This window comes from Phyllostomus discolor, chromosome 5 (genome assembly GCF_004126475.2).
Source record: "Phyllostomus discolor isolate MPI-MPIP mPhyDis1 chromosome 5, mPhyDis1.pri.v3, whole genome shotgun sequence".
NCBI lineage: Eukaryota > Metazoa > Chordata > Mammalia > Chiroptera > Phyllostomidae > Phyllostomus > Phyllostomus discolor.
Window position 1 is genome coordinate 31,698,419 of NC_040907.2, and position 16,948 is coordinate 31,715,366.

The following is a 16,948-nucleotide window of genomic DNA, read 5'->3' on the forward strand; positions in this document are numbered from 1 at the left end:
TTCTGTGGCAGATGCCTCCCAGGAGCTTACTGCATCTCCAGTAGTGACCACAGGCAGCAACCCATTCCTGCCTCCAGGAGAGACAATGCATTCTGTGCTGGCTGTTCCCACCTCTGCTGGTGGGGCTGAAATCTGCCCCTTTGAGGCTGGTGTGACTCACAATTGTCCCAGTGCTACCTGCCTTTCCCTTCTCCCTTTCCCATTGTGTTAGTTTCCCAAGATCTGGGTTTTACAGCCTTATTTATTCCTTGATGGTTTGTTAGAATTGAATGTGAGAATTGAGGAGGAAGGAAGAATGAGGGATATCTGTGCTCCCCTCCAACTCATTTCTCACAAAGTGCACCACCAGTACTTCACAATTACTTTATTATGTGTCTGTTTTTCTCTCTCAACCACAAATTCCTTATTTACCACAATATATGACTTATATTAGGCTCATAGTCAATGCTCATTGACTGAGTGGAATACTATAATAATAGCTGTACATGCAAAGTACTGTGCAGCCTTGAAGGAAGAACCAATGAACTTTCCCTGGAGAGGATGGAAAAAGCAGTAATTAATGCTTGGTCTTGCAGGTTTAGGTAACAGTTCACCAGGCAGATGAGAAAAAGTGAGAAACCGCTAAGAGGCTAAGCCGCTATAACCCAACAGTGTATCAAACAAGAGAGAAGTTTATTCTGTCATGCAACAGTCCAGAGGTAGGCAGATAGTCCAGGGCAGGGGTGGGGTAAGTGGCTCTACCCACATGCCTTGCTAAAACTTAGGAAAATTCTCCTACTTAAAAGAAGGGGAGAATAGTTACAGCCACACATTCTGGCTTAAAGGAACATACTATGCAAAATGCAAAAAAGAATAGCTTGTTTAGGGAACAGAGAAGTTCAGAATCCCTAGAAAGTAGAGTGTGAGAAGAACAGAGGGACAGATGAGGAGGAAGCACAGTGGAAGCTTGATTGTAAAGGTCCCCTATTTCTCAGTTCATCTTCTTACCCCTCCCCACCACATACACCAACCTTCATTCAAATCAGCTTTGGCCCTCCATCTGTCAGGATCAGATAGGCCTCAAGGCCTTTATGCCTGCTATCCCGCTATCTACAATGTTCTTTATCCCAGATCTACTATAACTACCTCCTTCTCTTCATTCAGGTCTCAGCTCAAATGTTGCTTCCTCAGAGTGGCCTTCCCAGACAATGCTAGCCAAAGTAGCCCCTCCACTCAACAACCTTCATTGCAGTATCCTGTTTTAGTTTATTACTAGCACTTATCACAATCTGAAATAATTTTACTTACCTTTTTGTTTATTTACTGTATCTCTAACTAGAAAGTAAATTCTATAAAGCCAGATATATGGTTTATATTTCTATATAACCAATACCTAAAATGCTGTTCCACAAATGTTTATTGAATGCACTCAGTTTAATTTCTTTGTTCTTTTTAACTGTGACTTAGAGAAGCTATAGGGTTTTCCCCAAGCCACAACCATTTCAGAGTTCTTTTGGCACCCTTATACTGCCTGCATCATCAACCCTGCCACTCTCCAACTTTGACTCAAGATTTTTACCAAGATATAAGTTTGGGGCTTTAAAAATGTCACAATCTTAAATGTGTTAAGCATACTAGAACACTGATTAGACACATAAGTGTCCCAAAAGGATTCAACTTTAAGGATTTTTTAATTAAATTTATTGGGGAGACACTGGTTCATAAAACCATTCAGGTTTCAAATGTACAACTCAACAAAACATCATCTGCACACTGCATCATGTGCCCATTGCCCTCCTTTCAGAATTTTGTTTAACATGAGAAATTAAACAGTGCAGTGTTAGCAAAAGGTAGACATACAGATCAATGGAACAAAATGGAGAACCCAGAGATAGATAGTCCCACACATGTATGCTCAACTGATGTTTGACAAAAGTGTGAATGCAATTCAATGGAGAAAGGATCTTCTTTTCAGTAAATGGTGCTGAAACAAGTAGATGTCCTTATGCCTCCTCCCAAAAAACCAAGACATCCATCTTATATAAAAATTAATTCAAAATAGATTATAGACCTAAATGTCAAATCTAAAGCTATAAAACTTCTAGAAGAAAACAGGAGAAAGCCTCTGTGACCTTTGGCTAGGCAAAGACTTCTCAGATATGACATAAAAGCACAAACCATAAAGGAAAAAAAAATGATAAACCGGACTTCCTCGAAATTAAGAACTTCTGCTGAGAAAGATACCGTTAAAAGAATAAAAGGAAAGCTATGGGCTGCAAGAAAACAACTGCAAATCACATATCCAACAAAAGACTTGTACCCAGAATATATAAAGAATATAGTAATGAGAAAAGAGGATTTTCAGCCAAGACGGAGGTATAGGTAGATACAGTTTGCTTCTTTGCACAACCAAAAAAAGGGCAACAACCAATTTAAAAACAAAAAACAACCAGAACTGTCAGAACATCAAACTGTATGGAAGTCCAACAACCAAAGTGTTAAAGAAGAAATATTCATCCAGACTGGTAGGAAGGGCAGAGACCCCTCATGGGTCAAATTCAACCTACCACCTGTTTCTACAGCCCACAAGTTAAGGATTTTTTTTTACATTTTTAAATGATTAGGGACACCCTGGCCAGGTAACTAAGTTGGTTAGGGCATCATCCTGATACACCACGGTTGTGAGTTTGATCTCCTGTCAGGGCACATATAAGGAGCAACCAATGAATACATAAATAAGTGAAACAAATGAATGTTTCTTTCTCTCTCCCCCCCCCCCCCCTTCCTCTCTTTCTCTAAAATCAATAAATTAAAAAAAAATTAAATGACTTAGGGGAAAATATCAAAAGACTATTTCATGAAAATTATATAAATTTGAATTTCAATGTCCACAGTCATGCATATTCATTTGCTTATTATCTGTGGATGTACTAGTATTCCAAAAGCAAAGTTGAGTACATGTGGTAGACTGTATATCCACAAAGCCTAAGCTAGTTACTATCTAGCTCTTTACAGTTTAGTTTGCTAACCCTTGGTCTAAACCCATAGAAATATACACACAAAAAATAATAAATATACTTATGTAAAATTTTTAAGTGAATTTTAAGATGTGAAATTATAGATGCCTACACCAAGTTCATATGAGCTGTGCTAACACACTTTCTGAAAACGTGCATGTTTTCTATTTTTTATTTACAAATAATAATTAACAAATGGATATTTTCATTTTTTATTTTTATTTATTGATTTCAGAGAGAGAGAGAGGAAGGGAGAAAAAGAGAGAGAAACATCAGTACGGTGTTCAACTTATTTACGTATTTATTAGTTGATTCTTGTATGTGCCCTGACCAACCAGGGATCAAATCCACAACCTGGGCAAATTGGGGGGATGCTCTAACCAACTGAGCTACCCAGTGAGGGCTCTGTTTTTTCTTATAGAAGATAAATACATAGTAAATAGTAGGAATTCATCACTGGCTAGGTTCTGATTTAAATTTCTCCTGTTTAAAAAAAATCATATGTGACATCTCTGACCATGAAGAATCTCATTCAGTCTCCTGGACACAGAGGCAGTCCTCCGGAGAAGACATCTGTGGTAAAGCAGCTAATGCCCTGTGCATCTGTCATCAGATCAGTAACCGGGCCTGACTGAGTCTCTCTGACCGGGACTGCCCCCTGGACTGAATGAGGCATTTATCACATTGTCTTGGACAAACCAGCTGACCATCATACACAGGAGCACAAGAGCCTGTCAATTAGCTCCTGTCCATTAGCCCCTATCCAAACACTCTGGCCCTCAGACTGTAATTATGTCCCCTCCAGACCCTGGAAACGTGGTCTGGCATGAGCTCCCTGTCTCTTACCATCCCTCAGCTCCACTTGGACAAATTGTCAGTTAATTAGCTAATGTGGGCAAAAATGCATAAAGTTGAAAAGTGCTCAGCTGGGCTATTATGATAATCGTCTGCTGAGCTTCCTCCTTCCAAGTTACTCTACCCTAAAGTCAGTCCACCTCCTTGCTCTCTGTCCATAGGAAAGCTCCACAGGAGGTGACTGAGTGGTTACCCTTGTTTAAGACCAGATGCATCCACCACCCCCAGCTTCCTGTCATTGATACTATGGATTCAGTCAACTAGTATCATAAACCAAGAAGGCCAGGATCTGGATTGACTTTCCTTTTTTAAAGGAATTGGAAGCATGACAGATCTAGGCTCCCCCAAATTATCAAATTTTAGATTATCTTTGATTTCTTTCTTCAGCTAAATAGGCCATTTAGAAAGTAAAAAGGGCCTTTTGAAAAGATGATGTAAAAATCCTAGCATTATTTGTTCCAAGTTTATAGAGCTTTAAACCTGACATTCCTAGGGCCAAAACTCAATTCTCCACCTTTCAATTCAAGCTGCTTGGGGAGCCACAAGAAATCCCTGTTCAGAAAGCTGATCCCTGAAAGACAGTAATAGTTAAGAGTGCCCCACGATACTAAAGTTCCCTGCAGTTATCAAATGCCAAAACAGGAAAGTGCCCAGGGCAGAGACATACCTCCTGCCCCTCTCCCCTTTCTGAAAGGTATTTCTGTGGAGTGGAACTGAAAATAGCTGACCTCAATAGCCCAGTTTTAGAAGAGTTAACAGCACAATTCATTGTAACCATATTTGGGCAATTCCTATGTGTTCCCTGATGATTCTTAGTGAACAGTTAGAGCATCCTGGTTCTTCCTGCATCTCCATCATCTTTTCTATCCATCTGCATTCCTAAGACCTCATCAGCACTCACCAGGACAGCTGTTGGAGCCTCCTCACTGGGTCCTCCCCAACCCTCGCGTTCCTGCTGACTCTAAGCTCTCCTCTGCAGCCAGACAGATCATTTAAAAACACCATTGTGACCATATCACTCCCTACCTAAAAATGTTTGATGGTTGTCTATTATTTACAGCATATGCTCAAACTCCATAACTTAACAATCTTGTCCTTCAAAATCTTGTCCCCACTTCTTACCTTCTAACACACTATACCATATTTTTAGGACTATAAGATACACTGGACCATAAGATGCACCTGGGTTTTAGAGGTAGAAAATAGGGGGGAAAATGTGAAGCAAAAATGTGGTAAAACATTTAAAACCTGTGACCCAGCTCCACTGCCACCTCCCCCCCACCCCAGCAAGCCAGGTACACTACAGTCAGACTATAAGATGCACCCCTTTTTTTCTCCCAAATTTTGGGGTGAGTGTGTCTTATAATCTGAAAAATACGGTACTTGTACCATACCAGGCAGTTTCCCCCTCCTCACCTGGGACTTGGGCATGATGGCCTCTGTGCCCATGCTCACACCTTTTCCTTGCTCCTGGAATGCCCTCTCCATCTCATCTCCAAACATGAAAAGCCTTTCCTCAAAGGTCAGTCCAAATGTCACGTTCTCCTGAAAGCCTTTCATGACTCACCTCTGAATTCCCAAAACACTTCACTAGTTATTTTCCTGATTATGTTTTGGTTTATATGGTGGCTATTTGTACTCTCCCCTGTGGGACAGTAGGCATCTTAAGATAGAGCTGTACCTAGTGTGTAGCAGACAGTAGGTGCTGGTAATCATTAAGGACTAGTGAACAAACTGCAGATTATAGGCTAACAAGAGCATACATCAAAGGAAGAGTACTGGGATGGAGGGAGAACCACAAATCATTACCCAAAAAGAATTGTCAACAGGGTCGAAGATGTAGCTGTCATCCTAACAATAGCTTGCGAGGCCTGCACTAAGCATTATCACATTTACTCATCACACCCACTCTGGAATACAGGCGCTGTTATCAACATTTTTCAGATGACAAACCGAGGCTTGGAGAGAGCAAACGCATCATTATAGCTACTGTCCTCCTTGTCTGTCTTTGAATACATTCCCACATACTCCCACCTCAGAGCCTTTACAGTTGCTCTATGCTCTGCTTGAAACATTCTTCCCCTACATATAAGCAGGACTTGCTTCCTCCCTTCTTATGGGTCTCTGTTCAAACATCACCTTACCAATGAGGTCTCCTTTCTCCACCTTAGATAAAGTGGCAAATAACACCTGTGGTGCTCCAGCTCCCTCTAACCTGCTTTGTGTCTCTAACATTTACCTGTCATACTACATGTGTTCTTTGTTTATTTTCAATCTCCTCCCCCTAGATTGATTATGAGTCCCATGGTCATACAGCTGGTCAGGGGCAAATCCCAGGCTCGAACCCAGAGTCTGACTCCAAAGCCAGATGACAACGTTATTGCCATGTGAAACAAACTGAATGGGTTTGGTTAACATGGCCCCCACAGGTAGATCCCTTTGACAATGTGAAAGCTTAAGGGAGGCTGATTTCATCTGCATATAAGTACCATCCAGTTATTAGCTGGTGTTCTCACTGCCTCTTAAGAACCAGATAAGCCTTGCCAAACCCATACTTCAAATTCTTCCACAAAATTCCCAAAGATTATTGAAAATGCTCAAGACAATAACATGGTCCTAGTCACCTCTGTCTCTGAACCCATGTTTCCACTATCTGAATTTAGCTTACAGATGACCTCCCTGCTCATGTGTTGTCACTGTCCTGCACCCAGTCTTCAACCTTTTCTGTAACTACCACATACATGACAAAAATAATCACTTATCAGAAGGCTTTGTTACCAAACTTGACTGAAGATTCATGGGACAGAAGGGACTTAGCATAACCACAGAATACCTCCCAAATTTAGTATTAGACAGTCTTGTTCTTAAAGCCTTTCTGTTACTATGCCCTATTATTTTACTTTCCTTCTGCTGCTGCTTCTTTCCCCACATCCCTCTCTCTCTTCCTGGCTCCCAAATTCTCAAAGGCAAAAACAAACAAGCAAAACACCATTATTTCTCCAAATCATTTAGCTCAGTCCTGCCCCTCAAGTTAGCTTCTTTAGCCTCTCCCTTTTACACAGCCAAGGATTTGGCCAAAGTACTGGGGTCACTGGATTAGATTTTTCCCATCCTTTGTCTATTTTTCAGGAATGCGGGGCAGGGGGGAGGTTAGTTTAAATGGGCCAGATTACCTCTAAACGTAGTAAGTGCCTCATCCTTGGAAATATGCAAGCAGAGGCTGGACTGATATCTGACTAAAACACATGGAGATTTGTGTTTAAACATGAACAAAGAAGATAGTGAAGATACTTCAACCTTCAGAACCAATGATTCTGTAACAGTTTAGGTACATTTGCCTTTTCTGAGCACCATGCAAAACCATGGGGCTTTTCCAATCACATATAACAGAAACATAGTTCAAACTGGCTTTTTTTTTTAAGAGAAGAATTTGTTGCCTTATGTAAATGAACAGCTAGGCGGCTGAACCCAGGAGCTCAAACAAAGTCTCCAGGTATACACCTTCTCCATCTCTTGGCACTACTGAACTAGTGTTGACTTCTGTCTCAGGTGAGCTTTTCCCAGGTTACAAAAACAGCCACCAAACAACTCCAAGTCCACATTCTTCAGCTTTACTCTCCCTGCTCCCAACCCCCAAACAGAAGAGAGAGCCTCTCTCCCAGTTATTCCAGAAGAAGTCTTTCATTGCCCAACTTGGGTGAAATGTCCATCACTAAACCACTGTGATAACTGGCCAGGCCAGTGTCTCAATGCCCATCTCTGGAATTTGAGGGCTGGTCAGGCCCACTTGTACCATACGGACCAAAATGGAGGAGGGATATTCCCCAAAGAAAAATTGGGAGACTGTAACTGAAAGGAAGAGAGAATTCCAAGCAGGTAAAAACAATAGATGTCCACAACAATGGCCGAGCCCCATCAACTTAGTGAAGGAGACAGCCTGGTCAGTAGAGGAACTTGCTCAGATTGGACCAAATCATTTGACCTAGTAGACCCATGCCACTCCGGGCCGGAGTAGACTCCGGCCTCCGAGAAAGTACTCAGCACAGAAAAAAAAAAAAAAGAGAGAGAGAGAGAGAGAGAGAGAGATTCCATTGTATGCTGACCAAATTAGCAAGAATTTATTTAAATGTTAACACTTAGTGCTATGCCATAGGACTGGTACATCACTATCAGGGTGATGGAGTATAACTGCCACGAGCTTTCTGGAAAGCATTTTGGCAGTACATATCGATTCTTAAAAATACTTTGATCCTCGCCCTGGCCAGGTAGTCAGTTGGTTGGAGCATTGTCCTGCACACCAAAAAAAGATTGCAGGTTTGATTCCCAGTCCGGGCACATACCTAGGTTGTGGGTTCGATTCCCAGTCGGGGCACATACGGAGGCAACTAGTCAATGTTTCTCTTGATGTTTCACATCAATGTTTCTTTCTCTTTCTCCTTTCCTCTCTCTCTCTAAAATCAATAAATATATCCTCAGGTGAGGATTAATATATATATTAATATATATATTATATATTAATATATATATATATTCTCTGACTCAGTAATTCCACTTCCAGAAAAATTTGTAAAGGAATAATACAAAATACATAAATACATATGCACAAAGATTTTCATCACAGCATCTTTATAATAGCAAAGAAAAAAGATGAATGAATGAATTTATGTCTAAAGGTAAATGCTCAGGAAAATATAATATGGTAATTCAATATAGTAGAAAATTATGCAGCCATTAAAAAATTTAATGTTTTAAATGATATGGGTAGTTCTTAGTTTTGTTGAATTAGAAAGTAAGATACAAAATTGTCTGTGCAGTATATTAACCATGTAAAAGGAAACCATATATGTCCAGAAATTAAAAAAAGAAAATATATAAAATTAAGTGTTTATTTCTAAATGGATGCTATATACACAAAATACATATTTTATATATTTATCTTGCTTGTATTTTTTACAATGAATGAATATTAAACATTTTTTTGGAAAGTTACCCCTTCTGAGCTCCCAAGAATTTGGCCACTGCCTCACCATGTCAGCCTGCCTCACCATGTCAGCCTGCCTCAGCTATTTGAATACCTGGGGAAAAGCACTTGGTTGGTAACAGATAACGGTTAGCAACATTTTTTCTGACTCATAAGTTTTCCCCAATCATCCATAGAAAGAGTGTTTCTTGTAATTGCCAGCTCTCCCTTAGAAAGAATCCATCCCTTTATCACATGATGCCTCTTTTTTTTCCTAAGTAAAACAAAACCTGGAAACACAGCATAAACTTGTGCTGAACCCTGATATGAAAATGAATAGGCACTGGGCTTCCAGCTGCCAGTGAAGAAGAGCCAGTGCCAAAGGGATGCTCAAGCTGACAGATGCCAGAGATTGAGGTAGAAGTACCCTCGGTTCAGGCCTAAAATGCCTGCAAGAATTCCAGCCTGCCACCTTTGGGTTCTGTGGACACATTCTGCCTAGAGACCCCTCAGATGACAAGGTCACCCTCACTGCAGGCAATGGCCGATTGCCAATGATTGCTGGCTAATGAGACAGAAAACAAGATTATGCTTCTATGACAACACAAATGGCACCACCTCCAGGAAGCTTTCCCTGCCTCCTTCCCTGAATCCACCCCCAGGTTGCATTTCTCCCCTAAGGAGCCATGGCCCTGGTGCTTTCCCTGTCCCTCTTAGAGCAAATGTTACCCTTGACGATGAGGCAGCTGGTACTGTGAGAAGTCATCACATAGACTTTTGTTCACGTCCTGGTTCTGCCTCTCAATTCCTGAGCCTCAGTTTCCTCAGCTGTAAAATGGAGACAGTAACTTCAGCAGCACAGAGCATAGCCCCAGTCCTAGGACTTTCTTTGGAAACAATCTGACAACCCAATCCTCAAGCTCCTATGATACAATTGTGCCAAAGAACCATCTGGCAGCCCAGAGCCACAAAAGAACAGTCACTAGGCCCAGCCCAGGGGTGGCAGCCTCCACCTCCACCTCCCCACCCAGATCTCCAGCCAACCGCAGCCAGGGAACAGACAGCCAGCAGTGCCTAATGATACCCCTCCCATCTTCTGGACAGAGTAATTGCCAGGTGGGATGACAAGACCCCAATTATTGAGGGTCTGTCCAGAAGTGTGGTCAGAGGCATGTCCAAAACTGAACTCAGCTTCCCCTCAAATGTGTTACTTTTCCCACTCCTTGTCTCACCCAGAGGGTAGCACCACCCAGGGACCCAAGTTGAAAATCACGATACAGTCCTTATACCTCCTTCTCACTTATGTGTCCCATTCAATCCATCACCAAGTCCTGTCATTTCTATCTGTCAAATCCACCCATTTCTTTCCAACCCAAAGCTGCTGCTGCTGCTGCTGCTGCTGCTGTTCACGCCACTTAACCTCCCCTTGCAGGTCTCCTTGCCTCCACACACCCTTTAGGGAGCCTATCTTCCGCTGCAGCTGCTGAAAACCCCTCAACAGCTCTCAGTAGGAAAACCAGCCTGTTACTTAAGCACCCTCACCTTGCCCCAGTCTGGCCCCAGCTTCCCTTTCTAACCCTACCTATCTCTACTCTCTGCCTCACACCTTGTAGTTTCCCCCCAATTCACTGTCCTGTTTCTTACCTGTTTTTTTTTATGTTGTTCCCTGTCAGTAACATCCTTCTCTTCCTCTTTCCCCACGGACTAGCTCTTACCCCTATTTTAAGACTTAGCTCAGATTTCTGCTCTTCCAGAGACTTTTTGTTCCCCATTTCTGACACACACCAAACTAGTCTAAGTGCTCTTCTCATTGCTGCCACTTACTGAGCACTGTTCCAAGTACCTTTGATGTCTTAACCCATTTAATCCTCACAGCAAACCCTGTGCCTAGGTTCTCTTATTCTTGTTTTACAGATAAGAAACCTGAGCCCTGTAGACATTAAAGGCCAAATTTAGCAGTGCTGAAACCCAGGTCTATGTATTTTTCTTAAAAGATTTTATTTATTTCTAGATAGAGGGGGAGAGAGGGAGAGAAGCATCCATTGGCTGCCTCTCACATGCCTCCAACTGGGGACCTGGCCCATAACCCAGGCATGTGCCCTGACAGCGAGTCAACTGGTGACCTCTCAGTTCACAGGCCAGTGCTCAATCCACTGAGCCACAGCAGCCAGGGCTTGTTTTTTGTTTTAAATAAAAAGAGTTGTGCCCTGGCCAGGTAGCCCAGTTGGTTGGAGCATTGTCCCAATACACCAAGGTTGTGGTTCAATCTCCTGTCAGGACACATACAGGCATCAACCAATAATGCATAAGTAAGTGGAACAACAAATCGATACTTCTCTCTCTGTTCACCACCTGCCAATATCTACAAATCCAGAAAAAAATATGTATGAGTTGTATTGTCCTTTCCTTACTTGGTATAAAATACCAAGAAAAAAAGCAAACATCTCTCATTTTTGTCAATTTGGTGAATATCCTTGGTCTGGCATGCAGTAAACACTCAATAAATACCATCTCTCCATGCTTATACATACATGCTGATTTAATCAGCGTTTATATATAAACTGTCACACCATTCCTGCAGTTGTTTCCTGAAGCCAGAGCCCTTGGAAGTGCATGGAGCAGCCCCACTCCTCCATGTCCTATACCCCTCCAGGCTCTCAGGCCTCTGGGATGTAACTCTACTTTAGAATCCCTACATATGAGGACAGGGATCAGTCGAATTCCTTGAAGTGCCCAAACAAGGTCTGCACAGAGAGACCAGGCAAGGCACCCAACCGAGCTCAGCCTTGAGGAGGCCCTTCCTGGGCCTTGGCATTCCCCTTGTCCTCCACCCCACGCTCTCCAGCCACAAACCTTCAGATCTCTACCAAAATCTGAGGCCTGGTCCTCGTGACCAGGGTCCTGCTCGCCCAAGGTGCCCCACACTCCCCACACTCCTAGCCTGACTCTGTGGCTCCCACTCTTCCACTTGGGAGCGCCTTTCAGACCGCGGCTTCCCGCTCCCCACCTGGGGCGGTGGTTAATTAAGCCCAGCCCCTGCCTAGTCCCCGGACTCCCAACTGCACCCTCCCCTCACTTCGCCCCCAGGCTGAGAGCCACAGGATCTGCCAGCAAGGAAAGCATCCCCCTACTCCCCGTTCTAGACCCTGGCGCCCTTGGGCCAGGGCCGGAAAAGGCACTTCCAGCCAGGCGCTGGCGCCGTGGGCGTCGCGCTTTACGGAAAGAACGCCCGGGAATAAATCCGGAGCTGATTTGCATCCAAAACTCAGGACGAATTCATCCTGTCCCCGCCCATTGGCGAGTTTAGGGGCAAAGGAAGAGTGAGAAGGAAGCTGCAGGAGGGAGTAATCTCCTCCCCGTGGCTGGCCCCACCTTGGGCCGGGTCTGGGTCTTGTAGAGGGAGGTGGGGCAGCGGCTTTGTGTGCTTTTGTGTGTAGTGGATTAAGCGAAACAGCCCGGACCGGGTGCTAAGAGTCAAGCAGCTCCACCTCTACTGCTAGGAATCTCCCAACCGACTCACAGACTCCTCAGATGCCCCTACCAGCTTGGGCCCTGGTATCCCTGTGGCCTGCAACTCGATGACTGTTATGTGCTTACAGAGCACAGACAGTCCTGACCTTCTTTACACTATTACCCATCAGACATCCACTCCAGCCACATGGGCCAGCCTGATGGGGCAATTCATTGATTCCACATAGCAAGTCAGTGCCCCCTCTTGCTCATGCTGTTTGTCGGCCAGCAGTCTTTTACTCCTTTGCATCAGCTAAAGTGTTGACCCTTGTTTAAGCACAGCTTAAAAAACACCTGTTTATCTTTCGTGAAGCCTATAGAGATCTGTGTGCTGGCCTCTCAAAGCTACCAGTGTACAAAGTCTTGGTGTATCTACCAAGCCAATTTCTCTGTTAGGGTGCAAACTCTCAAGAGCCAGAACGAGGACAGATTCAACTCTACCCTCAGTGCCAAGAGAAGTACCTGGTACTTGATGGGAGCAGCAGTGGCTGCTGTATGCTCTTTGGCAAGTCCTGTTCCCTTTCTGGACTTCAAATTCCTCCCTCACCCTTACTGCAAAGAATCTGTATAAAATGACCCCCAAGATTGCCCTTAGACCTGACCTTCTGAGCCAATGACTTCCTGGCTCCTGGCTCCCGTAATGACCCAACCTTGGGCAGGGCAGAGGTCAGGGGTAAATCTGAAATCCTTCCACCTCCTTTGAGTCAGTGAGCTGAGGAGATTGTGCAAGGTTGCTGAGGCTTGGGGATCCAAAAGGTGCTGGGAACCTCAAGGCAGTGAGTCTAGTGTCAACACACCAGAATGCTATCACAGCTGAAAAGTCCCTTGCCCCAGGTTCCAGAGGCCTGACCACCAGCTCCAACTGAGGGGCACAGGGTTTTGTCAGTCCTGGAAAGTGAGGAAGCCCCCATTCACAGCCCCTCCCCAGCTTCTACACACTGTCTCCAGGAGCAGTGGCAGCAGCTTCTCAAACCACTAGAACCACCTAGAGCCTAGAACCATCTAGCAGCCTAGAACCACCCCACACGCTCCACTCCAACCTTCTCACTCCCAGCGCAGCCCAGTCCAGCTATGGCCAATGTGAGCTGAGAATACCAATAAAAGAAGCCCCCATTCAGTGGGTTTTTGGTTTGTTTTGGGTTTTGTTTTCTTTTTTAACAGCACAAGCTGCCAGCCCTTATTGCACATTTCCCAAAACGGAATTCATCTCCTCTTAAGGTGGCACATGGGCCACTTCTCCCTGAAACTCCCGTCCTTGGAATAATGCTAATCTGAAACCACAGCCTTCAGATTAAGACAGACCCGTTTAAGATTGCAGTTCCATTACTCCCTAGCTGAATGAATGCTAAAATGAATGATCTTAAGCAAGATCTTCCTGATCCTCAGTTCCTTCATCTCTAAAATGGGAGCAATGATTTGTATATACAGAGTGGTTATTGGGCATTATGTAAGATTTATGAAAACACCTGTCATAAGCATTCACACATACAGGGTGGGGAAAAGTAGGTTTACAATTGTGAGTATGTGAAACAGAATTAATAAAGCTATTGCAATAATCAAACCTGCATGTCTTTTTCCATTCGAATGGCTATAAACCTACTTTTGCCCCACCTTGTAAAGGATGTCAAATAGGAGCATTAGTTCCAGTCCCTAGTCTTTGTATTTTCCCCTGAAGTTGTCTGATACTTTCTCTGGAAGCTAAGAATGGAGATACCTGAAGTTAGAACTAATATGGACAATACGAGGACTATAAAGTAATAAAAGCTGCACCTAGGACACAATTATAGATTTTAAAAGGGAACGAAGGAGGTTTGAGGTTTAGGAAGGGATAGCATTTGCCAAAGGTCATACAGAAGATGAGCACACGTAGAAGAGCAGGCGAGCAGAAAGACAGCGGCAAACGAGGGAGTGGAAAGAGGTCGGGCCGAGGTGCTGAGCTGGATCCAAGGACAAGCAGCCAAGCAAAAGGATCTCCAGCTGACACTGCCCCACTTCCCATGCCCAGCAGGGCTTCGCATTTGCCTTTTTCTGGAGCTTCTCCTTTTGGGTTCCTGAGTTTGCAGTAGCTTCCCAGAAATGCTAGGTAAATATCCTTGTTGTTTCATGAGCAACCAATCTGGTAATCAGATAAGGCTCTCCATAGGAAGTGCTATCTCAAAGTTGGCCCCTTTTGTAAAGATGCTCCACTTCAGGCACCACCCCAGACAGCTGTTCTCCACAAGGTTCCCTCCAAGGGCCTTGCTGAGGACTCTGAACCCCACTCCACAGGGTGGGTTTGGTACATGCTACGCTGCTCAAGTCTCAGCCTCCTCTTTAGAAAGTGTCTGCTCCTCCCAGAAGCACCAAGAAAAGTGTGGTATGTGAACTCTGTTTTGCACCTTTTTCTTCCCTACAAAAGTCAGACATGAGTTGCTATTTTAAGGTAATAAGGAGTCTTACTAACTTTTGAAAATATCTTGGACTGGTGTTAACCCCAGTCATGGGAAAACTGGAGGCACTGGGGCCAGTGTATTAGGCTACTTGATTTTTTCTTTTGGTTATGTTTTCTTTGTTTATATTGTTCTCTTCTCTATATCCCCAGCTGCCACCCCACTCCCCTCATCCTCAGGAGCCAGCACTGTCCTCATGGAAGGTCTGTCTTCTTTCTGGTTAATTACAGATTTGTTACCTCACCCTAAGCTCATGTGTCTTGGGCTCTCTGCTCCCTCCTTAGTGCTCATGTATGAACTCCTTTGCCCATCTCCAGCTGGGCATCCTCTGATTTAGACATCCACCTAAAGGTAGAGGTTTCCCTAATTGACTTTTCAAAACATCCAGTTCAAGGATACTCTAAACTTGTGATTTAGGACTCAGTGATGCCAGAATTCTGCATGTCTAAGATTCTATAACTCTGGTTTCACAGTGCTAGAATTCTGATTCTAAAATCCCATGACTATGGAGTCTATGCATCAAGAATTTTATGATTTTTGTGTTTCATGAAATTGCCACTGACCTAGTGACAGTAACCAGCACCCACTTGGCTTGGGTTTTTGTGATTGCTTTCCAGAGGAAGCAAGTCTTGGCTCTGGGCTGTCTTCTCTGAAACCACTGAGGAGAGAGGAAGGAGATGGCTGGATAGGTGAAGGGCAGCACTCCCACCTCCCCTGGAGCTCCATGGGCGGGATATGCCCAGGGCAGTCCAGGCCTAGGCCCCAGCACTCAGTCCCTCCACCTCCCCGTCAAGCCCCTCATTAAAACTCCAGTGTCTGAGGGTAGCAGGAAAAGCAAGCTCCTTTGCGGCCCTTCCACCCAGCTGCCTTTCCTTCCTGGCCTGCCCCATGCTCCAGAGAAAGTTTACTGTGAGCCTGGCCTGACCAAAACGGGCAGAGGGGGAGGTAGGATTAAGCACTGGGCAGGGAGCCAGTGGAGGAGATATGGGAGATTCCCTGGGGAGCTATGCAGCTTTCCCTGAAGGAGAGGAAAGAACAGAGGCCGGAAGTGGGGGTGTGGGTGAGGGCACTGGTAAGGGTGGGGTGACCGGTATTGCATTGTGGGGCTGGAGCTGAACTTCCGCCCATTGACCGATTGGTGACAAGGGAACTCCAGCCTGGCGCCCTGGGGGTGGTCTGGTTGAGCTTCAACCCTTTGATTCAGGTTCCTGTGCCTGAGTCAAACTCCCAGGAAAACCCAGAAGGCAGGAATCAGGGGTGGGGAAACGAATCCTCCAGGGCTCCTTCCTGGGAGGGTCCAGTGGGGCAAAGCTTTCCAAGGACCACATCTGAGGTTTGGGGCAGAAAAAGGGCTGGAGCTCTGGGCTTCTGCCTCCAGTCCACAGCTGTTCCCCCCACATTCCAAAGTGTCCCATTATTACATAACGTTCCCCCAATGGTTTGGTCAGACTCTGGGCTAGAGGATGGGCCCGCCTCCCAGCCACCTCCCTAGAGCTGTCTGGACCACCTCCTCCAGCCCCGAGGGCTTGGCTGAAGCAGCCAAACCCGATTTTCCCGTGGCTGCCCAGACTGGCTGGAGCAGGAAACCCTCCTCCAGGCATGGGTCCCTCAGGCCACCGTCCTCCTCCCCCTCATCTTCTACTCCCACCTCGGCCCCTCCCACACCTGTGCCACCAACCACTTCCTCCTCCACACCCCCTGGGCAGCTCCACTGCACCAACAGGTATGGTCCAGTGCTGTCCCTCTCTGGGCCTGTTTTCTTTCTTTCCTTTTTTAATCCTGCCTGTTCTTTTACTGTGATGGAATACACATGTCATAAAATACACAATTTTAACCATTTGTACATCCAGTGACATTAAGTGTAGTCATATTGCTGTGCATCCACCACCACCGCCCATCTCCAGACCGAAACTCCGTTCCCCTTCCATGGTAACCCACCTTCCCCGCTCACCCCACCACTTTACCCCACCCTGCAGCCCCCGTTTTACTTTATGTCTCTATGAATTTGACTACTCTAGTTGTCCTCGCTTTTCTCATCTATAGACTGGCTGTGAGGAGGTTCCAAAGAAAGGGGGGCATGAGCAGCAGTGGGCCACCCCTTGGATGGTGGTTGGTGCAGTGTCAGTGCACAGCCTGGGGAGGACCTGCTTTGTGGAATTCTGGGTGTGGCTGTCAGGGTGAAAGGTGCAAGGGAAGGG

General features: G+C 45.0%; 1 protein-coding gene across 1 annotated transcript in view; it reads right to left on the reverse strand.

Moving 5' to 3' along the window:
- PIK3R3 (phosphoinositide-3-kinase regulatory subunit 3) overlaps positions 1-16,948 on the reverse strand; it is a 117,932-nt gene that overhangs the window by 100,553 nt on the left and 431 nt on the right. The window lies entirely within an intron of this gene.